At 41.9% G+C, this 24,122-nt stretch overlaps 1 long non-coding RNA gene across 1 annotated transcript in view; it reads right to left on the bottom strand.

Moving 5' to 3' along the window:
• LOC124795438 overlaps window positions 1-24,122 on the bottom strand; it is a 511,127-nt gene that overhangs the window by 237,739 nt on the left and 249,266 nt on the right. The window contains exon 2 of the long non-coding RNA XR_007016693.1: window positions 12,155-12,232. This is a non-coding gene — a long non-coding RNA (uncharacterized LOC124795438). The remainder of the gene's footprint in view (window positions 1-12,154; window positions 12,233-24,122) is intronic.

Below are 24,122 nucleotides of genomic sequence, written 5' to 3'. Positions count from 1 at the left end.
GCATATCTTGCATGAAAACGAATACTATGCTTATCACCTGCACACGTGCAGGGCTTATCGGCAGCAGATTTTCCTCCACGAGAAAGTATTCTTGCTGGTTGTAGAAACAGTTCACCAACATTATGGGATTTCTGTCGTCAGTGTTCCTCAACGAGGAAGCGACCACTGGCAAAGATGGCATCAAAAACCTACAATTATCTGTGAGCTACAGAAAATTCTCGGGGAATGGTTGAGTAGACGCATCAACGAAGGCTTAGCACGAATGGTTTGGACCGGAATTACAGGCAACCACAAACGTGGACCTTTTGTTTTGCCACAACGCCGTAATGGGAATATATATTTCTGCGTGTGCTGGACAGTGGCAATTTATCAATACGACAGACAATGCGACTGATACACTTCTGTAGTATTATTCATAAAGACATCAACATCTTCCCCAGCAGTTGGATAAGACGAGGAGGGCCTTGTGCCTTTCCTGATCTTCTACCCCCTTTACTGTTTTTTGTGGGGCACCTGACAAGAGTTCCGTATGCTGAACGAGTTGTTAATGTGCAGAGCATTTAACTCCGCGTCGTGACGATGCTCGGCTACAGGCTAGGACGTTCGAAAGAGTGAGACAGTCCATGATGCCACGTGCGATGGCGTTTTCATTGCATCTCATAGCAGCCAGTTAGAACATCTTTTGTGAAATAGGAAATAATATCTTGTAATGTATAATGTAAGGTAAAGTTAAAGGCACAAGAGAGACAGTTCTGATGCCGCAGTTAATAACTGAAGTAAGGCTGAAGAAAAATTAAGACACGATCGTAGGACTTGTCAACCTGAATAAAATGGTGGAAGATGTTCGAAGTCATGAGAATGATAGGGATAAGCTGTAGGGAAAGGCGGGTAGTATACAATATGTACAAGAACCAAGAGGGAACAACGAGAATGGAAGACCAAGAACGAAGTGCAAGGTTTTAAAAGGGTATAAAACAGGAATGTAGTCTTTCGTCCCTGCTGTTCAATCCGTATATCGAAAAAGCAACAACGGAAATAAAAGAAAGGTTCAAGAGTGGGATTAACATTCAATTCAAATGATGTCCATGTTAAGATTCGCTGATGACACGGACATCCTCAGTGAAAGTGGAGAAGAATTACAGGATATGTTGAATGGAATGAACAATATAGTGAGTACAGAATATGGATTGAGATTAAATCGAAGAAAAACGAAAGTAATGAGAAGTAACAGAAACGAGAACCGAAAAACTTAACATCATAATTAGTCATCACGAAGTGGATGAAATTAAGGAATCCTGCTACTTACGCAGCAAATTGATGGACGGAGCAAGGAGGACATAAAAAGGAGACTAGCACTAGTAGAAAGTGCATTCCTGGCCACGAGAAGTCTACTAGTATCAAACAAAACTGGAACAGAAGAGAATCGAAGCATCTGAGATGTCGCGCTTCAGAAGATTGCTGGACATTAGGTGGACTGACAAGGTAAAGAATGAGAAGGTTTTCTGCATAATCAGCGAGGAAAGGAATACACGGGAATCCCAAACAAGAAGAAGGGACAATATGATAGAACGCTTGTAAAAACATCAGGCAATAACTTTGTAAGTAGGCTGTTTAGGTTTTTATGTTGGTAACGCCACATGGTGCTGTGTATGAAAATCACTGACTGTGCTGTGTGCAGTCTGTGGCTGGTTTGCATTGTTGGGATATTTGCTATTGCAGTGTTGAGCAGTTGGATGTGAACAGCGCGTAGCGTTGCGCAGTTGGAGGTGAGCCGCCAGCAGTGGTGGATATGGGGAGAGAGATGGCAGAATTTTGAGAGCGGACCATCTGGACGTGTGTCGATCAGAAACAGTAGGTTTGTAATAATGTATATCATTAACTGATATATATATATATATATATATATATATATATATATATATATATATATATATATGATGACTTTTGAATATTATTAAGGTAAATACATTGTCTGTTCTCTGTCAGAATCTTTCATTTGCTAACTATGCCCATCATCAGAAACAGTAGGTTTGTAATAATGTATATCATTAATTGATATATATATATATATATATATATATGATGACTTTTGAATATTATTAAGGTAAATACATTGTTTGTTCTCTGTCAGAATCTTTCATTTGCTAACTATGCCCATCAGTAGTTAGTGCCTACAGTAGTTAGAATCTTTGATTTAACTGGCAGTATTGGCGCTCGCTGTATTGCAGTAGTTCGAGTAACGAAGATATTTGTGAGGTAAGTGATTCATGAAAGGTATACGTTGTTGTTAGTCAGGGCCATTGTTTTGTAGTGATTATTGAAAGTCAGATTGCGTTGCGCTAAAAATATTGTGTGTCAGTTTAGTGTTGATCAGAATAAGTAAAGAGCGAAATGTCTGAGTAGGTTCAGTTCTGCTCAACTGTCTGAAAATCAAATAACGTAAGAGGCTTATCAGCACAGTAATTGATTAATTTTTCTAAGGGGATGTTTCATCTTCTGTGGTACTACAGGGATCTGTAGATGATAAAAACTGCAGAGAAAAACAGAGATTGGGATACATCCAAAAAATAATTGAGAATGTAGGTTACAATTGGTGCTCTGAGATGAAAAGCTTGGCACAGGAGAGAAATTCGTGGCGGGCCGCGATGTAGTGGTGTTACGCCGCTTAAGCACGTACGTACTGCAAAAAATGTGGAAAAATAAGTATGCGGCAGTCGGTAGGATGTTTCCAACATGCTCGTGTATGGTGAAGAAAGGAGCTGCACAGAGAAAATATAACTCTGCAAACAACTGCCGATTTTTGCTTGGGGGCACCCTTTCTTCCTTACCCTGCGGCGCCGGCAAATGCTCACTTTATTCAGACCCTTTATTCGACACGTTTACCAACACACGCGTCGGTGGCATAGAGAGAGAGATGAAAAAAGAGGAAAGTTCTTTCACATTCATAATACGGGTACATTTGCCTAAGATACTCTTTGACGAGGGAGAAGAATGGAAGGCGAGCAAGTGTAAGGCGAGGGCTGCGAGGCAGCCAGAGGGGGCTTAGCGGTCGCAACAAAGGGCGCGGCGTGCGGGACGTGGCCGTGTCTCGGGGCGGAGGAGAGGGGAGCAGAGCACAACAGAGCGTCTCAAATAAATACCCCAGGGCCCAGGCCAGTAGCCCACCAAAAGCAGCGCCGCGCTCCTAAATAACCAACCGGAACTGCTACCGAGCCGCGAAAATACATCGCGAAATCAACATGCCGCTCTATCAGTAAATGGTTCAAATGGCTCTGAGCATATGGGACTCAACATCTTAGGTCATAAGTCCCCTAGAACTTAGAACTACTTAAACCTAACTAACCTAAGGACATCACACACACGCATGCCCGAGGCAGGATTCGAACCTGCGACCGTAGCAGTCTCGCGGTTCCGGACTGCAGCGCCAGAACCGCACGGTCACCGCGGCCGGCGCTTTATCAGTATATCCCCATGAATGTCACTACGCGTGAATACGTTTCAAACACAGCGGACGAAATACAAGACATGTGCAAAAGTGAGTGTACTTGACTTTTATATTTTTTTAGATACAGTGCATTTTGAGAAAAAATACAGGATATTGTTGATACACTTGGCTATTTTTCCACATAATCGCCATCCTCTTCAACGAATGTGGTGAGCCGTGGTACAAGCTTCTTTATGCCCTGCTCGAAGAACTCTCCCGCGAGCTTCTTCCCTCACTTCGGAACCTCTTTCTGCACCTGCTCATCTGTTGAAAATTTTATTCCATTCATGTTTGCCTCCAGGCAGGTGAAAATATGATAATCTGAAGGCACCAAGTGAGGGAAAAAGGACGGTGGTGCAAAACACTCCAACCAAATGACTCCGATAGCACCTCAGTGGCTAAAGCTGTGTGAGGACGGCCGCCTCTCGCCATCATTCCCCTCCATTCTGCTCCTTTTGAGTGTTTCAGGCTCTCACAATACCGTTATGCATATTGATGGTCCCCCCCTGCGGCAGAAACTGGACCAAAATGATGCATTTTCGGTCCCAAAACAAAGAGGCCATGATTTTTTTTTTTTTTTTTTTTTTTTGCGCGCGAAATTGTGGTCTTCAGTTTTTTGGCAGATGGGGTATTGGTGTGACGCCACTGTGACGATTGTCTGCCTCTGGCGTGTAATGAGCCAGCTGTTTCATCTCCAGTCCTCCAGTCACAATACAGCTCAGAAAATCCTCACCCTCCAATCAAAGCCGCTCAAGAAACTAGCGGGCGCTTCTGACCCGATTTTTCTTGAGCTGCTTTGTCAATTGTTCTGGGACCAATCTTACTCGTAGTTTCCGTTGTACCAGCGTTTCTATGAGTGTCTCTTGTAAGAGAATTCTGTAGAGTTGTGGAAACATCACAGAAATTTCATCCACTGTCAACCGGCGGCCTTCACGAATAGTTTCGTCGATTTTTTGCACAGTCAAAAGGGAAGGTCTTCCACTCCTCTGTTCGCAATGAACTTTTGTTCCGCCTGCACAAAACTCTCTACATCGCTTATAGACTTTCGTTTCTGTTCATAACACCTTCGCCGTGAACCGTTTTGATTCGCAAAAAAATTTCGGTAGGTGTTGTTCTTCCCGTGAGTAGGAAGCGGACACAGCACGTGGCGCGGCATTTCTTACCGACGTCTTTCACGCAACTGAACACTACAACGTGAATTTACTTAGCACCGGGTTCGTGCTACGCTCGCTCTGGTCATGGAATCATCTTCTGCGTCTCGATGTTGCCAAGCCTCAAAAAACAAAAACCACAGCCCGTAATGCTCACAGCACACTTTCTTTCTAAGCATGCCTCGTATCATCTGCAGTTCTTTTAAATTTTCAACTCTGAATGTACAGTTAATGTAGTCTTATATATACGGGTGTACAAAACTACGTATACAAAATTTCAGAAAGTTTAGTGCAGGTAAAAAGTGACAAAACTTTCACAGGTGCATAGTTTTGACGTTAGTGACGTTCCGAAATGGTATTCAAACTGACGTATATCAGAGACGTTGCTGACTTACGGATTTCATCTTTTGGAGTGGTGGAGGGGGGGATGATGCGTTTGGTATACGAGACATCGACAGACACTCCAGAATAGCTGGTTTCCGGTTCGGCTGAAGCTGTGGCCATTATTCGTCAAACACCTGATTGTCTTGGGCGTGTTAGACAATCATCAGTGCGCAGCTATAATTTTTGCGTTAATGGAAACAGACGACATTATCAGCAACATACGTTCAAACAGCAGGAGAGCACCCGTCGTCTAAGGATGGTGGCACGGTAGCTCAGCGTGTACGGTCAGAGGGTTAGCTGTTCGCTATAAGAAAGAAGCTGAGTGAAGGAATCAACGGCGAAGTGGGTGGCATGGGACGCGCGCCCGGAACAAATGCAACGAACAACTTGAGATGAACAAAAAAGAAAAAAAAAAAGGAAGCAGCTTTGATTACTAATCAAAACGTTCTCGGTTCCGTGTTCGAAACCCACCCCTCTTGAATTCTGAATAATAATCAGCATTGGCAGACGAAGACTTCCGGCATAAGAAGTCACCCTCATTCTGCCAATGGCCTTGTCAAAGCGGGCGGAGGCGCACACAGAGATTCAGAGCACTCTCTTGCCGTTGGGGTGGGAAACTGCCCCTAAAGGCGGAAGGATCAGCAATGATCAAAGACATGGGTATGCAGAAGGCACTCGAAACCACTGCATTAAAGACACATAACGTGTATCCACAGGATATGTGGCCTGTAATTGAAGAAGTGTCGTGATGATCTCTCCATTGGCAAAAGATTCCGGAATAGTCCCCCATTCTGATCTCTGGGAGGGAACAGCCAGGGGGGAGGTATTGAAAACCAAAGAAAGGATAACGTTCTACGAGTCGGGTCGTGAAATCTCAGAAGCTTGAACCTTGTAGGGAAACTAGAAAATCTGAAAACGGAAATGCAAAGGCTCTATCTAGACACGGCAGGGGTCAGTGAAGTGAAGTGGAAAGAAGACACGGATTTATGGTCAGATGAGTAAAGGGTAATATCAGCAGCAGCAGAAAATGGTATAACGGGAGTAGCATTCGTTATGAATAGAAAGATAGAGCAGAGAGTGTGTTACTGTCAACAGTTCAGTGATAGGGTTGTTCTTATCAGATTCGACAGCAAACCAACCACTATAACTATAGTTCAGATATACATGCCGACGTTGCAAGCTGAAGATGAAGAGATAGAGGAAGTATATGAGGATATTGAAAGGGTAATACAGTATGCAAAGGGGGATTAAAAACTAATAGTCATGGGGGACTGGAATGCAGTTGTAGGGGAAGGAGAGAAGAAAAGGTTACAAGAGAATATGGGATCGTGAAAAGGAATGAGAGAGGAGAAAGCCTAATTGAGTTCTGTAATAAATTTCAGCTAGTAATAGCGAATACTCTGTTCATGCATCACAAGAGGAGGAGGTATACTTGGAAACGCCCGGGTGATACGGGAAGATTTCAGTTAGATTACATCATGGTCAGACAGAGATTCCGAAATCAGATAGTGGATTGTAAGGCATACCCAGGAGCAGATATAGACTCAGATCCCAATACAGTAGTGATGAAGAGTAGGGCTGAAGTTCAAGAGATTAGTCAGGAAGAATCAATATGAAATGAAGTGGGATACGGAAGTACTAAGGGATGTCGAAACACACTTTAAGTTCTCTAAGGTATTGGTACAGCAATAAGGAATATCTCAGTAGTCAGTACAGTTGAAGAGGAATGGACATCTCTAAAAGGGAAAGTCACAGAAGTTTGAAAGAAAAACAAAGGTACAAAGAAGGTAACTGCGAAGAAACCATGGGTAACAGAAGAAATACTTGAGTTGATCGATGAAAGTAGGAAGTGCAAAAATGTTAAGGGAAATTCAGGAATACAGAAATACAAGTCGCTGGCGAATGAAATAAATAGGAAGTTCAGGGAAGCTAAGACGAAATGGCTGCATGAAAAATGTAAAGAAATCGAAAAAGAAATGATTGTCGGAAGGACTGACTCAGCATTTAGGAAAGTCAAAACAATCTTCGGTGACATGAAAAGGAATGGTCGTAGCGTAAAGAGTGCAACGAGAATTCCACTGCTGAATGCAGAGAAGATGGCAGATAGGTGGAAAGAGTGGGTATCCAGCATTAGAACCAGAAAATAAGAGAGCTTTGGAGGACTTAAGATCAAATAAGGCAAAAGGGGTAGATAACTTTCCATCAGAATTTCTAAAATCATTGAAGGAAGTGTCAACAAAACACCTCTTCACGTTGTTGCGTTGAATGTATGAGTCTGATAACATACCATATGACATTCGGAAAAATGTCATCCACACAATTCCGAAGACTGCATGAGCTGACAAGTGCGAGAATTATCGCACAATCCAGCTTAACAGCTCATGCATCCAAGCTGCTAACAAGGATAATATGCAGAAGGATGGAAAAGAAAATTGAGGATATGCTCAATAACCATCAGTTCGGCTTTAGAAAAGGTAAAGGCACCAGAGGATCAATTCTGAGATTGCGGTTGATAATGGAAAGAAGATAAAAAAAATCAAGTCAAATTCATTGGATTTGTCGATCTGGCAAAAGCTTTTGACACTGTAAAATGTTGCAAGATGTTCGAAATTCTAAGAAAAATAGGGGTAAGCTGTAGGGAGTGCCGGGTAATATACAATATATACAAGAGCCAATAGGGAATAATAAGAGTGGAGGACCAAGAACGAAGCTCTCGTATTAAAATGGGTGTAAGACATGGATGTAGTCTTTCCCCCATACTGTTCAATCTGTTCATCGAAGAAGCAATGATGGAAATAAAGGAAAGGTTCTGGAGTGGAATGAAAATTCAAGGTGAAAGGATATCAATGATACGATTCGCTGATGACATTACTATCCTGAGTGAAAGTGAAGAAGAATTGCATGATATGCTGGATGGAGTAAACGATCTAATGAACACAGAATATGGATTGAGAGTGAATCGAAGAAAGACGAAAGCAATGAGAAGTAGCAGAAATGAGAGCAGCGAGAAACTTAACACCACGATTGATGGTCCCAAAGTTGAAGTATAGGAATTCTGCTACCTACGCAGCAAAATGATGGACGGAGCAGGAAGGATATAAAAAGGAGACTAGCACTAGCAGAAAGAGCATTCCTGGCCAAGAGAAGTATGCAAGGATCAAACATGGGCCTTAATTTGAGGAAGAAATTTCTGAAAAAGTACATCTGGAGCACATCATTGTATGGTAATGAAACATGAACTATGGGAAAACCGGAACAGAAGAGAATCGAGGGATTTGAGAAGTGGTACTACTAGGGAATGTTGAAAATTAGGTGGACTTATAAGGTAAGGAATGAGGAGGTTCTGCGCAGAATCGAAGAGGAAAGGAATATGTGGAAGACACTGACAAGGAGAAGGGACAGGTTGATAGGACACCTGTTAAGCCATCAGGGAATGATTACCACGGTGTCAGAGGGAGCTGTAGAGGGCATAAACTGTAGAGGAAGACAGAGTTTGGACTACATCCAGCAAATAACTAAGGACGTAGGTTGCAAGTCCTACTCTTAGATGACGAGGTTGGCCCAGGAGTGGAATTCGTGGCGGGCCGAATCAAGCCAGTCAGAAGACTGATAGACTGATGACACACACACACACACACACACACACACACACACACACACACAACAAAAAAGAAATGTTAAAACAATATTTATCACATGGCTGTTTGAACACGGTCTGTGAACATCAGTAGCGTTAAAACCTTCATCTACCCCTAGACACACACACACACACACACACACACAGGAGACGAAACAGAATTATCGCCTGCTTAACAGAATGTTGATCCACAAATGTGAAGCAATACAGCAGTGACTCTGGGTGGCATAGATCCGAAAACTAGCTTGGTAGCTTTCGAAGTCTGAGCCACCCGATATCTAAATACGAGTCCCGTAAATTATGACCGTTTGCGCGGTGCTGGCGGCCGATTACGTCGCGATAGCGATTGCCGAAGTCGGGAGTTGGGTTGGGTTGTTTACAGGAAGAGACCAAACAGTGAGGTCATCGGTCTCATCGGATTAGGGAAGGACGGGGAAGGAAGTCGGCCGTGCTCTTTCAAAGGAACCATCCCGGCATTTGCCTGGAGAGATTTTAGGGAAATCACGGTCAACCTAAATCAGGCTGGTCGGACGCGGTATTGAACCGTCGTCCTCCCGAATGCGAGTCCAGTGTGCCAACCACTGCGCCATCTCGCTCGTTTATAACTCGCTGTATATGGGTTATCCTCAGTAATGCTAGTTACTAATTTGTAAGGTAATTTCTTTTTGTTGTATCAGAATATTCTTTCCCTTTTCGTATTGATTTTCAACACTTTTCCGACTGAGTAATTACTTTTCCCATATTTTCAGAATTAAGTTAATTCTCGCATAACCACTGCGCCACCAGGCTCGGTCCCGATTAAGTCCGTTCGGATCAGGAGAATTCGGTGCCCAAGAATAAACGTTAGTTCACTATCATGGTCCTACACCAGTGTAGAACGATTCTGGCCTTGTGACACGGACGGTTACCATACTAGATGATGCCATCGTCGTCGAGGTATATACAGGGTATTTCATAATTACACCGACAAATTTCGGGGAGGTGCAGAAGGTGTCTTGAGGAACAAAATGAGATAGGAACCCGTGTCGGGGAACGTTATCAACCGACCCTACATGGCGTTGCATTTTCAGGCTCGATGCCTGTATAAACAGGAGGATTCCGTGATGATTTTACAAAGTTTCAGGCTTGATTGAGAGGGATAAATGAATCAATTTGAGGCAAGAGCCCCTGATCCGCAAACGAACCAGTCGGAAGTTACAAGCGAAAATCGTTCTGATAGCTCTGACGGGGGAATACAGGTACCGGCACTGTTGTTGCCAAGATTCTAGGATAGGAAACTTTGGAAGGTGAGAGTATGGATGAAAACAAGTAAAAAACGCTAAACATACATGGGCTCTAAAATAAATACCTGAGGAGCTACGAGCACTTATTCAGCTTCGCTACTCTGAAACACATCTCCTCAGTGTTCTTAGCTCTTAAGGCATGCATTTTAGAGCTCATGTTAACTGAACACTTTCTTAAGTAATCTTACGTACTTAAAATGTTATAACGCTTTTAGTAAATCTAACCCGCAGGAGTGACTACGTTCCTGAGCGCTCTGAAGGAAGTCGCAATAGTAATTCACGGCAGTAAAATCCACAAAGCCCATATTATTTGAAGGTCTTTGAAGTTTGGAAGGCTTTTTGAATGAGAACTAAGTAGTAAAAGACGCACTTAGCGGGAAGGTGTCTTAAGTTATGACAGTTCATGGAATGTAAATGGCAATACGAATAATTAGTAGTTTCACAGTATACGGTGCATAATAACAATGCACAAATCTGATAACCATGAGTTTTCCTTCTGAGTTCTTCTGCTGTTGGTGTTGCAATAATCTCAGGTGAAAATAGGGAACTGCCAGTGTTAAAGGCACTAAACGGAACTTCTCATCGTAATGGCTGTAACAGAACAATTAATGTTTTGAACTTTGAAAAAACGTGGCTGTGCCACATGAATGTTATCCGATGGTCTGTTACTTTCGTTTTTTAGACACAGATTATTCATCTACCATCAAAATGAAAGTAAAAGATCGTTTCACTTTGAATATTTCAGTAACCATTGTTCTGTGCAAAATGCTTTCATTTTATTCCATTGTATTGCTTTTTACATGTATTTCAAATGACATACATAACATTCCCGCTTAATTTAGATGACTTAAGAACCACTATTTAATAACAATTGTCACCTCTTCTGTTAGCATTTGCTTACTATTGCGTATTTAAAAATTTGTATTATTCAAAAATATATCGTCATTGTCATTTTCTAACATTTTTCTTAACCTCGTATTTCAGCCATTTGATGAAAATTAAGATTGGTCTTGTTTTCATACGTTTTGGAAACTGTAAAGAATAATTAGGATTCGTAACACAATATAATTAAAATTTGTTAATTTCATCAGTTTCTTGTACAAAATCTAGTTTATGTGCAACAGCAGTTAAATCAGTAAAACCAATATAAAGCGAACTTTATATTGAGATTAAGTGAATGAAATTATCGAAAAATATTTTTTCCTACACGAACTTGCATTAAGGAAGGCACTCAAACATTAGAGAGTGACACTAAGCTGACACAAAGTTCATTTACGACTCAGTTGGCTCTTTAATTCAGGAAGAGAAAGTATTTATGAATTTCTTGAATTTAGTAACGTTGGTAGCAATGTTACATTATGCCACAACGGACGAAAAATGTATTGAAAACAAAATAGCACTGGGACCAATACATTCACGAACTGCGTAAAAAAGAAAACTCCGAAATTTTTTACTGGAAACAAGTATACTCCAGAACAACAGCAACAATTGGAGTCATTTGTTTCATTCTGCAAGCTACTGTCGACGAATGGCAAACAAATGCAAATGTCACAGTTGCGTTACGCGATAGAGCATTTGAAAGCTGTCAAAATCCAATATTAATAGTCTATGATACAATAAATACGAAATTTATGAAGAGTCTAGAAGTAACAACCCTGTTCGACACAGATGGAACAATACGACTGTTGGGGACCGCTTTACGGTCTGCTGAATGTTTTCATGACATTAACTTGAACGGAAATCTTCTCTGATGCAACTAACTTCGAATATAATCTGGAAGAATTCGATAGCCAGTACTTTACGATTGTTTTTCGTGAAGAACGTTAGACCTTGCCGTATCACACGGACGGTAGTGTTTGCAATTGTCTAAAGCAGGTCGACAGAGAGCAGAATACTTCGCTGCTATAAAAATTCTTGGCTTTCACCTCAGCTGAATATCTGTGGGACCATTTTGGTCGTCGTATTCACTGCGTGAAACCTGCGCAAGAGCTGCAGACATTATATCTCCTGATATTACGGAAACAAATGAGGGTCTGAGCCTTTTACAGGTGGTTCAGTTACTGTGTTCACTGTAAACGCCACTTAATTCGTACAGTGTGTGGTCAAAATAATGCCACTTGAAGGATTACTTATTCATGGATATAATTTTCAAGAAATACGAACAATACTACTAAAAAGAGTTTTGATTTTATTGGATAAACTAATAAATACTTACATTATTTTGCTGCACTGTGTATGTAGCACTTGTTCGGAAGTGATCACAGAAGTTGGTGGAGAGACGATCGTTTCTGGTCTAGAACAGAAAAAAAGTAATTAGCCGCTTGCTTAATGTTACGTAAGAATCTGCATAAAAAGTACCCTTAATTCAGCCATATAAAATTAGCATCTGTTGAAGTACACACATAACGAAGAGATACCTAAGGACTGCACAAAGTAAGTTAGACATGTCGTTCCACTGTGCTACAAGAGTGACGAGTTGTCGGAAGAGAACGCATGTTCTGGGTTTCCTGTAGGCAGAGTTCTCTCCAGTGTGGATAACAGGCGTGGGAGTGAAATGACGCAGCAACTGGAAATGTTCTCCAAAATTGAAGCACGCAGAACAGTACGATTCTCGTGAGCAAAACGCCTAAATTGCACACAGACTGACGGTGAAATTCTTGCGGTACATGGACAAACGCAATTACGAGTCCAGCAGTAGCGAAATAGTGCCAACAACATAACCAAGCTCCCACTGTCGTACGTGAGGCTGATCAGGAACCATCACTGTCGTACGTGAGTCTGATTAGGAACCCACACTGTTGTATGTGAGGTTGATCAGGAACCCACACTGTCATATGTGAGGCTGATCATGAACCCACTCTGTCGTATGTGAAGCTGATCAGGAACCCACACTGTTGTATGTGAGGCTGATCAGGAACCCACACTGTTGCATGTGAGGTTGATCAGGAACCCACACTTTCGTACGTGAGGCTGATCAGGAAAGAAGGAATATCGTGATCTTGCATCATGCCATTTCCATCTCTTCGGTAAGCCAAAAGAACATCTGGAGGGGGGGGGAAAGAGGTTTACCAATGATGAGGATGTTCACACAGTGGTCCTCCTTGAATATCTCCCTGATCAAACATCGGATTTTCATCATCAAGGAGTTGATTGGTAGAACGCATCGTGTAACTTACTTTTTGAAGCCCCTCGTATTGATATTCCGATGTAGGCCACAGCAAACATCGTATTTTGGGTTGTCTAATGTTAGAAATCTGTAACAGATGGCCGTCACACGATGGAGACGTTTGCTGAGAAGATTTAATGATATATGACCATATTTTAGTGTTGTGACGGCGAAGAAATGGCAACCGTTCACCATAGGATGTATTTACTCTTTCGGATTACCTTGCTTCAGCAGCTGTATGAGTGTCACAGAGGGTATACAGGCGGAGTGCAAACTGTCCATTTCCCGCTACATCAATGTGACTTCGAAACACCGAGCGACACGACAAAAATAACAGAAAACAGTCAAAGAAATAGCTGCATACCTGATTATTATTCTTGGATGTGTATATCCTCCCTTTGGCCATAAGCTGCTACGGTTTTAGGAGAATGCAGAGAATGATTTAGAAAAATGATGTTTTTCTTTCCACTGACGAGCGCTCAATACGCTACGTTCATCCAAAGATCAAGCTTACGATCAATGAATGCTGACATCCACCTTCTGTCTTTCTGAGTGAGTGCTACCTCTTAAATACGGGCTAAAGCAGAATTCCACCGGTAAAATTTCGGAGGTTGTTCAGGGATATTTTGAGAGTATTTTCATATAAGGAACCTGTGTTCTTTGTGACACCTTACGGAATAGTAACTTATTGTGGTCAATCAACGCTTCAGGGAATGTGGCTGCATTATTAACGTGTAAAATTCCCCGACGTTTCTGCCATTGTCATAAATGACCTTCCTTAGAGTGTTTTTCTAATAGTTAGAAAAACACCTTGAACAAGGCCATTTGCAACAGTGGCCGAAACATCGGAGAATTTTACGTATTAACAATGGTGTCACAAACACAGATTAATTTTATTGACTATAACAACGGCCGTGGAAGCCCACACTTACAAACGTTGAAATGTGTGTTGATATTTACTATTGGCTTCTCTTATAACTTGGACACACAGACGACAGTCGGGCTTACTTTGTTTCTCAGACAGTGCGCAATGTCATCTGTGACACAGTGCGTCTATACTAATATCTCTGCATTGGCCGCTCCTCACGGAGGCTGATCGCAGAGACAATGTAATCGTGAAGTGAGCCACGAGCGAGAAAGCAGCATGGCGAGAATGATGAAATTTTATCTTTATCGAGGAAACAGATTTTATAACATCGTTTTTGATATCTTTGCTTTCGATTGATTTGATGAAGACTTCATAATAAGGTAACATGTAATTATCTTTCCTTTGATTGCGCGCAGGCTGCTGCCTGACACCATTATAACAGTTTAGTATCTGATACAGAAAGGTCCCCGACTTCTTAGTTATATAACATTAGCGACTATTCAGGAAAGATTAATTCAATTAATGCAAACTTTTGTAACCTACAATGAAAATATACGTTTCGTAATAATTCTTTGAGCAGGACACTACCGAACAAAAAACTTAGTATTTTCAGAGTTTGTCATTTCTTTGCAGTTCCTGATTATAATGAAGAGCACTTTTGTTTAAGCGATATTTCTAAATTTGCCAAACACCTTTTAAAGAAATCAATATTAACGTAATAAGCACGTCATCATTCATGTTCCAGTCTGTGTCATTCATTAGGTAAAGTTTCACAATTTCAATTTAAAACGCAGAAACATTACGTGGACTCATTGCACACAGAGTTCGCCTGTAGTTTGCCGCCCAGTTAATGAGACGCCCCTTTTTAGTAGCTTTCAATAGCAGCAGCAGAGGCAGCAGCGGCAGTTTCCAGAGAGCAGTTTCCGGAATGTTATTCATTATCAAAAGTACGCCAAAAGAGAAAAAGAAAAAAAAAATTACATTTTAGATTTAAAGGGGCTATCTTTTACAACCAGAGATCAGTAAATGTTTTGTCATATTTCATGTCACAGAAGTAAAGAAGTATGAAACAGGGCGTTACGATTTTTGAAGAGAACTTCGGTAGAATCTGGTTCTTGGAAATCATGGAGTCAGCTTAATTTCTGTTTCGATTCTTTGTCTGCAGTAGCTGCAGCTTCTCGAACAACCTTTCAGACAATCCAAGCAAAGCAATTGCCAGTGCAAAATCCCAAGTAGAAGCTATCAGTAAAACTAATAATAATAATTTTTTTTATAAAGAGACATTCAACATAATTAGGATTTTTTCGATTTGTTAGCATAATTACCTCAGTTTACGTGGAAACGCCTTCACAACAGTAAAAAAGCATGCAACTTGCAACCTCCAAAACTTACAACACAGAAGATAGAGTAATGCAACAATCCTCAGATAAACAGTTCAACGTAGAGTCGCTGTGGCGCTCTTCCGTTGCATTCAGTGAACAAGTTGTATTTCCGTCAAGTCTTAATTAGTAAGTCTATCGATACTCTTGAGTATCGCTGTTGTCATATAACTAACACTGCCGGAAAAACGAACCTTAGAGAAACGTAAGCCGAACTTAATGCACGCTTGATGTCGATAGAGTGAAGTAGGCATTGCTTCTGCTACCAGTATGACAGAATACGAGAATTTTGTTTCCAGACGAGACACACAACACGTACCGTCGATCTATGCACTGCTGTGCAGATATTTTCAGCTCAATACAGATACGAAGACAAAAGGGGTAAGAAATGAAAAGAATGCAATCGCTCTGTAATAAGGCACTGGAAACGACGGGTCGCTTACATTAAAACTAAAGTCTTATGGCATGGTTGGTAGGGAGACCCCGAGGGACATAACTGCATTTTCGCGAAGATTAGTTGTGTGTTAAGGGTCCATTTTCCCCAGTCAGCAAATGATACAAGCGATTTTTACGATTTTTTCTTGGGAAAACAAATAAAGAAATCTTTTTGCACATTATTTATTGATTCTTGGATAATTGATTCTGAGATAACATTTGTGATTTTTGTTAAGAAATTCCATCATCATTAAGCCCCCCATCCGAGAACTTTAAGTTGTTCTGTCCAAAATGAGGCGTGTCCATGACGGAAGTCCTGCAGTCTGCAAATTTTAAAACTTTTCTTAGTTTGTAAGATACTGAGCACGGAGTGATAGCACAGTTTTTCGAAAATTGACAAAGTAATAAAATGACGGACGTTTGAAACAAAGATGATTTGTCGCCTGTTTTTGGTCACGTTATTTGCAATAAATTATGAATACATTGAAATAAAAAACAGCCTACTACTCTTTGCGGACATGCCCAAGGAGTAATTCAGCCAAATTTAAGAAAGATAGCTTTATTAGCGCGACCGCAATCCATTCTGTCAGCTTGCGATACTGTTATTTTCTGGTGTACTAATAAAGATATCTTTCTCAAATTTGCCTGAATAACTCCTCGGGTATGTCCCCAAGGAGTAATAGAATTATTTTTATATTAATTTATTCATTATTTATTGCAAATAACGTGACCGAAAACACACAACAAACACCATTATTTCAAACGTCCATCATTTTATTATTTCGTCAGAATTTTTAAGTACGTGTGATGCTACTTTGTGCACAATATTCTATAGACTCAGAATTTTTTATTATTTAAGATTAGATTTGTAGACTGGATGACTTCTTCTGTCATGCACCCACTTCATTTTGGACAGGGCAACTTTATGTAACTCCTCAGACGGATTGGGGTGACTAAATTTCTTTAAAAAGATTGCATAATGCGGTCCAATAATCAATTAAAAAGGTGCAAAAAGATTTACCTTGATTGCTTCATTAGTTTGCAAAAACGTAAAATCGCTTATAATATAGGTTGACTGAGGAATGTGGTTCAAAATGGTTCAAATGGCTCTGAACACTATGGGACTTAACATCTATGGTCATCAGTCCCCTAGAACTTAGAACTACTTAAACCTAACTAACCTAAAGACATCACACACATCCATGCCCGAGGCAGGATTCGAACCTGCGACCGTAGCAGTCGCGTGGCTCCGGACTGAGCACCTAGAACCGCTAGACCACCGCGGCCGGCAGGAATGTGGACCCTTATGTGTATTTTTTTACTGTAGGTAACTTTAATGAGTGTTTGTGTATACTGTCTTACTGTACGACGATGAGAGAAGGGAGAGAATGAAAACTCGGAGGCACATGGTATACTTTTCTCGAATAGCAGCGAACACGCTTAACGTCCGATGCACGCACCTCCATCGACAATATCACATGCTTTCACTCCACGAGCGGCTCCGGAGAGGTTCGGAGTTAAAATCCAGGACACAGACGCAGAGTCTGGTGATCACCTCCCCTTGTCAGCGAAACATCGGCGGTGAAAATTTTTTCCATAACCAGGATTCTACCCGGCTTACCTCCGAGGCAGGTGCCAACGCACAGGCGAACGTTAAAGATCTCGGCTACGGATCCGGGTCAATATTAAGAAAATGTCCCTGAACAATCTCCGAAATATTGTCGGTGAATTACGAGGATCATCCTGTATACATACTAATACAGCAGCAACGTATTGCCGCGCATTTGGACCACTCAGTGGGTTCTAGATGGCAAAAGAGCTTGTATTGGTGACGAAGTGAAACTGGAGGCGCTGTAGTACTTAAACATTCGACCAGAAGTTTTGCGAGACATATAAACTAAATTATGTTACTGCACAGAAGGTCCACATGAAAGTTTTAATTTATGTAGTATACGCCCCACGAATTAAAAAAAAAACTTAAGGTTCTTTTCAGACGTATTTTCAGCGACAGCCCTATGAAAAGATTTTGGTACAATAAGTAGCAGCAGATATTTTTTCTTTTTTTTTTCCGCGGCTAGCCATGATGTCTACTTTAAGAGTTAATATGAGGCGCGGCGCGGAGCCTGTGTCACTGTGATGCTGCCCCCGGAATTGAGGCTTAGGCTATGAAATATTCGCAGCCCCCGCCGCCGCCGGCCCCCGCCTAGCGCGGCTGCGCTGAATCGATAGCTTAACATTCCCGGCGGTGGCGGTTTGCAGCCGCACGCATGCACCGGCCTCTACCTGGCATGCCGCGCGTGTTGGCAGCACTGGCGCGTCCCTCTATCAGATTGCATACGGTGCCCAGCCTGCCGTCCACCAACACTCTCTCCCTTATTAATTAGGAAAAAAAAAGTTGCATCACACTGTAATTAAATAGTCTTCATTTTATTATATCATGTTCGATGTTGAAGATGCTAGCCTCGTCATCAGATGTATCTACATCTAACGAGTTTGTTTGCGTGGCCATCCTTCGCAGCAAGCACAGAAGTATTTGTTCCGTAAACAAAAAACGCCTGCACTGCATTTGATTCTCCCAGACGCGTTTCGCCTTTTTCCACTTTAAGGCATCGTTAGGGGGATCTATAATGGTACAGTTGTGATACACTTTTGCTTTGATATGTATTATTCGTAGATTATAAAACAGTTCACTTCTCAATTTTTATGTAAATAAGTAATTACTGGCAGTTCTTTCCGTTTTTAGTTGGCATCTGCATATCCTCTCATCTGGTCACATGATGCTAGAGGTCGCACTGCCGCTCCATTTACGAAACATAAGCATGTTTTTATGTTTCGAACATTTTTCTTCCCACTTTTCATTTTGTTACAGAAGAATGCTGAAGATTAGATGGGTAGATCACATAACTAATGAGGAAGTATTGAATAGGATTGGGGAGAAGAGAAGTTTGTGGCACAACTTGACTAGAAGAAGGGATCGGTTGGTAGGACATGTTCTGAGGCATCAAGGGATCACCAATATAGTATTGGAGGGCAGCGTGGAGGGTAAAAATCGTAAAGGGAGACCAAGAGATGAATACACTAAGTAGATTCAGAAGGATGTAGGTTACGGTAGGTACTGGGAGATGAAGAGGCTTGTACAGGATAGTGTAGCATGGAGAGCTGCATCAAACCAGTCTCAGGACTGAAGACCACAACAACAACAACAAGCATGTTTTTATGTTTCAAACATTTTTCTTCCCACTTTTCATTTTGTATACCATTGTTGTTGTGATGCACTATCAGTCTTCCGTCACTTATAAAGACATTTGATAGAAAACTGTGACTTCAAGACGTAACTACTTTGAGTTCATTGTGTATCTCATCCTGTTTGATTTGTTTACGTACAAGTTGCCACCCTAAATAAGTATATGCTGAGACCTAATATATATATATATATATATATATATATATATATATATATATATACATATATAGGGTGAGTCACCTAACATTACACACGTGAAGAGAGGGGCTAGTGTAATTGGTTAATACAAACCATAAAAAAGTGCACGGAAGTATGTTTTTTAACACAAACCTACGTTTTTTTTAAATGGAACCACGTTAGTTTTGTTAGCACATCTGAACATATAAACAAATACGTAATCAGTGCCGTTTGTTGCATTGTAAAATGTTAATTACATCCGGAGATATTGTAACCTAAAGTTGACGCTTGAGTACCACTCCTCCGCTGTTCGATCGTGTGTATCGGAGAGCACCGAATTACGTAGGGATCCAAAGGGAACGGTGATGGACCTTAGGTACAGAAGTGACTGGAACGGCACATTACGTCCACATGCTAACACCTTTTTATTGGTCTTTTTCACTGACGCACATGAACATTACCACGAGGGGTGAGGTACACGTACACACGTGGTTTCCGTTTTCAATTACGGAGTGGAATAAAGTGTGTCCCGACATGTCAGGCCAATAGATGTTCAATGAGGTGGCCATCATTTGCTGCACACAATTGCAATCTCTGGCGTAATGAATGTCGTACACGCCGCAGTACATCTGGTGTAATGTCGCCGCAGGCTGCCACAATACGTTGTTCCATATCCTCTGGGGTTGTAGGCACATCACGGTACACATTCTCCTTTAACGTACCCCACAGAAAGAAGTCCAGAGGTGTAAGATCAGGAGAACGGGCTGGCCAATTTATGCGTCCTCCACGTCCTATGAAACGCCCGTCGAACATCCTGTCAAGGGTCAACCTAGTGTTAATTGCTGGATGTGCAGGTGCACCATCATGCTGATACCACATACGTCGACGCGTTTCCAGTGGGACATTTTCGAGCAACGTTGGCAGATCATTCTGTAGAAACGCGATGTATGTTGCAGCTGTTTGGACCCCTGAAATGAAGTGAGGACCAATGATTCCGCACCATACATTTACAGTCCACGGTCGCTGTCGCTCTATCTGTCTAAGCCAGCGAGGATTGTCCACGGACCAGTAATGCATGTTCCGTAGATTCACTGCCCCGTGGTTTGTGAAACCCGCTTCATCGGTAAACAGGTAGAACTGCAACGCATTCTCTGTTAATGCCCATTGACAGAATTGCACTCGATGATTAAAGTCATCACCATGTAATTGCTGATGTAGCGACACATGAAACGGGTGAAAGCTGTGACGATGCAGTATGCGCATGACACTACTTTGACTCAGTCCACCGGCTCTCGCGATGTCCCGTGTACTCATGTGTGGGTTCATGGCAATAGCAGCTAACACACCAACTGCACCCGCTTCTCCTGTGACGGGCCTGTTACGGACCCGTTTGCGTGCTACGACCATACCTGTTGCATACAGTTGGCGGTAGATATTTTGCAATATGCGGCACGTTGGATGCTCTCTGTCCGGGTACCGTTCTGCATACACCCTGCAGGCTTCAGCTGCATTTCGTCGACACTCGCCAAAGATGAGTATCATCTCCGCCTTTTTAGAGTTCGAATACACCATGGTCACAGTTCCTACAACACTACACTATCACAGACGTCTGGTAACACGGTGTACTACAGTTGGTCTGCGTGCGGAGACGAATGCAGAATAACAATAGCAGCAAGCGCTACATGCGGACACTGCGACAGGTAGACCAAACCACAACAGTGCACTACAGCCACACTCGTAAACACGGTCGTCATCGTAAACATGTCCCTGCAGATGCTGATCGCCGACCGTGGCCCGTGTTTGTTACAACACGCAACAGAACGTCGGAGGTTTCAAGCGTCAACTTTAGGTTACAATATCTCCGGATGTAATTAACATGTTACAGTGCAACAAACGGCACTGATTACGTATTTGTTTATATTTTCAGATGTGCTAGCAAAACTAACGTGGTTCCATTTAAAAAAACGTAGGTTTGTGTTAAAAAACATACTTCCGTGCATTTTTGTATGGTTTCTATTAAACAATTACACTAGCCCCTCTCCTCACGTTCGGTCTGTGGAATCGGTTCGTCAGTATTTGATGTGGTTTACGAAATATATCCAGCGGTAACGTTAGGTGACTCACCCTATATATATATATATATATATATATATATATATATATATATATGTGTGTGTGAGTGAGAGAGAGAGAGAGAGGGGGGGGGGGGGGCGAGATCTACGAATAATACGTATCAAACAAAAGTGTATCATAACTGTATCATTACAGATCCCACTGATGATGCCTTAACGTGAAAAAAGGCGAAACGCGTCTGGTAGAATAAAATACAGTGCACCAAGAGAAGATGTTGTTTATGTACAACACCAAGTATCTACATCTACTACTCTACATCTGCATCGATGTGGTGAATTTCTTTCCTGTGCCAACCTTTTCATCGCAGAGTAGCAATTGCAAATGGTTCAAATGGCTCTGAGCACTATGGGACTTAACATCTATGGTCATCAGTCCCCTAGAACTGCTTAAACCTAACTAACCTAAGGACATCACACAACACCCAGTCATCACGAGGCAGAGAAAATCCTTGACCCCGGCGGAAATCGAACCCGGGCGCGGGAAGCGAGAACGCTACCGCACGACCACGAGCTGCGGACAGTAGCAATTGCAGCCTACGTCATTAATTACTTGTTGGGTGTCATCCTCTACAGTTTTTACCCTCTACAGCTCCCTCTACTTCCATAACAGTTACTCCATCATATCTTAACAGATGTGCTATAATCCTGTCCATTCTTTTTCTTAGTGTTCTCTACATGTCCCTTTCCTCGCCTATTCTGCGGAAAACCTCCTCATTCCTTACTTTATCAGTCCACCTAATTTTCAACATTCCTCTGGAGCACCACAACTCAAATGTTTCGATTCTCTTCTGTTCCGGTTTTCCGACAGTCCATGTTTCACTACCATACAACACTGTGCCCTAAACGTACATTCTCAGAAATTTGTTCCTCAGATTAAGGCCTGTGTTTGATACTAGTTGACTTCTCCCGGGGAAGAAAGCCCTAACTTTAGCGATTACTGGCATCTACGCTGACGTTTTGCATTTTATTTGTGTCAAAAGAAGTGGCCGTGCGGTTAAAGGCGCTGCAGTCTGGAACCGCAAGACCGCTACGGTCGCAGGTTCGAATCCTGCCTCGGGCATGGATGTTTGTGATGTCGTTAGGTTAGTTAGGTTTAACTAGTTCCAAGTTCTAGGGGACTAATGACCTCAGCAGTTGAGTCCCATAGTGCTCAGAGCCATTTGAACCATTTTTGTGTCAAAAGAAAAACGAAGGAATACCGACACAGAATGGGGCAACACACAGGTACACAGTTAGAGGGGAGCAAGCGAAAGCAAATTAAAGTAACTAAAAAGGTAATAAGAACAAACAACGAATAAAAAGTTTAAAGGCAAAGAAAAGAAATGAAAGGAAAAATAAAAGAAAACAAAGAAATGAAATCAATTTCACAAGTTGCAATATGAATCAGCTGTTGATTTTCCAATTTATTGGTGACGTTCCTCACCGTAAAGTACTTTGCGTGTACATTACAATACTTGTCAGACCTCGAACATAAGCCTACTCGCTGAGTAGTCAAACCTCTTACAGCAGAATCCAATTACTCAGGCGGTAAATTCTTAAAAGTCAAACGATAGTCAATGCAAAGAGGCATCAAAGCTCATTGATTTTGTTATACCATACACTGTAAAATGAACAACAAAGCGTTCGTAAATCCTCTTCTACATCGTGACGTTGGTGATGTAACATCAGATAGCCGGCGAAAGTGGCCGTGCGGTTAAAGGCGCTGCAGTCTGGAACCGCAAGACCGCTACGGTCGCAGGTTCGAATCCTGCCTCGGGCATGGATGTTTGTGATGTCCTTAGGTTAGTTAGGTTTAACTAGTTCTAAGTTCTAGGGGGCTAATGACCTCAGCAATTGAGTCCCATAGTGCTCAGAGCCATTTGTAACATCAGATACCATTGGACTAGGGAGATGATAGAGAACGGCAGTGATCTTGTTGCAGGAACTATCCCTGCATTTACGTGGAGTGATTTAAGGTAACAATCGAAAGTAAAAATTTGGATGGTTGGGTGGGTACAAGAATTCTGTTCGTCGAGAATACACGTCCATTGTGTTAACAACTGTGCCACCTCTAAAGGCGCAGGTCTTCTTGCAGCGAGGAAACAGCGAAAAAGCCATACAGACAAGAACGAGGAAAATAACTGCCAGTTTGATCATAGAATGAAAGCTTTCATGGCAGGTCTTGTCATCACTTCCGGGCTGAGATGCCGTGGTCCATACATAAGACCCTCCCTTGACGTTTCGCCTTCGACAACGGAAGGCATCCTCAGAGGAAAATCGGCGAATTGCAACGAGAGCGCGAATGAGCGCCGTATATATAAGCCATCCAGAGGGCTCCGCTGTCAATCACGTGACGTCTGCTGTGCTATGATCTCTGATATTGCCAACTTTCTCAGTTGAAATTAATCGATTGTCGCGCTGTTGCTGGAATGTTGACATCCATATCTTATCCAGCTAATGTCTTTATCTTTTCTATTAAAATTATTGCAGTGTTTCGCAATCTCAATGGCCTCTCTGTACATTCGCGCTATTACAAATTGTCAGTTTGTAATAGAAACGTCGGAATTCCTTCATTTCCCCAGAGCAAGATTGTATATCATGTTTAAAGTTCGAATTTGTTGAATTAATATACCAGCGATGTCAAAATTTGTTTTCATGCTATTTCTCTGCAATTATAGGGGTTTCTAGCTATGTATAAGCCAAGACCGCGATATTACAGTGCAGGTAATTAATAAATATGTGGTCCGGATGTGTGTGAAACTCGCAACTTCGTTTGACTTCAACATACATACCATTAAAGTGC

This window comes from Schistocerca piceifrons, chromosome 4 (assembly GCF_021461385.2).
Source record: "Schistocerca piceifrons isolate TAMUIC-IGC-003096 chromosome 4, iqSchPice1.1, whole genome shotgun sequence".
In the NCBI taxonomy this organism is placed as follows: domain Eukaryota; kingdom Metazoa; phylum Arthropoda; class Insecta; order Orthoptera; family Acrididae; genus Schistocerca; species Schistocerca piceifrons.
The sequence above is the reverse complement of the archived record's forward strand: the minus strand, read 5'-3'. Positions and strand labels throughout refer to the sequence as shown.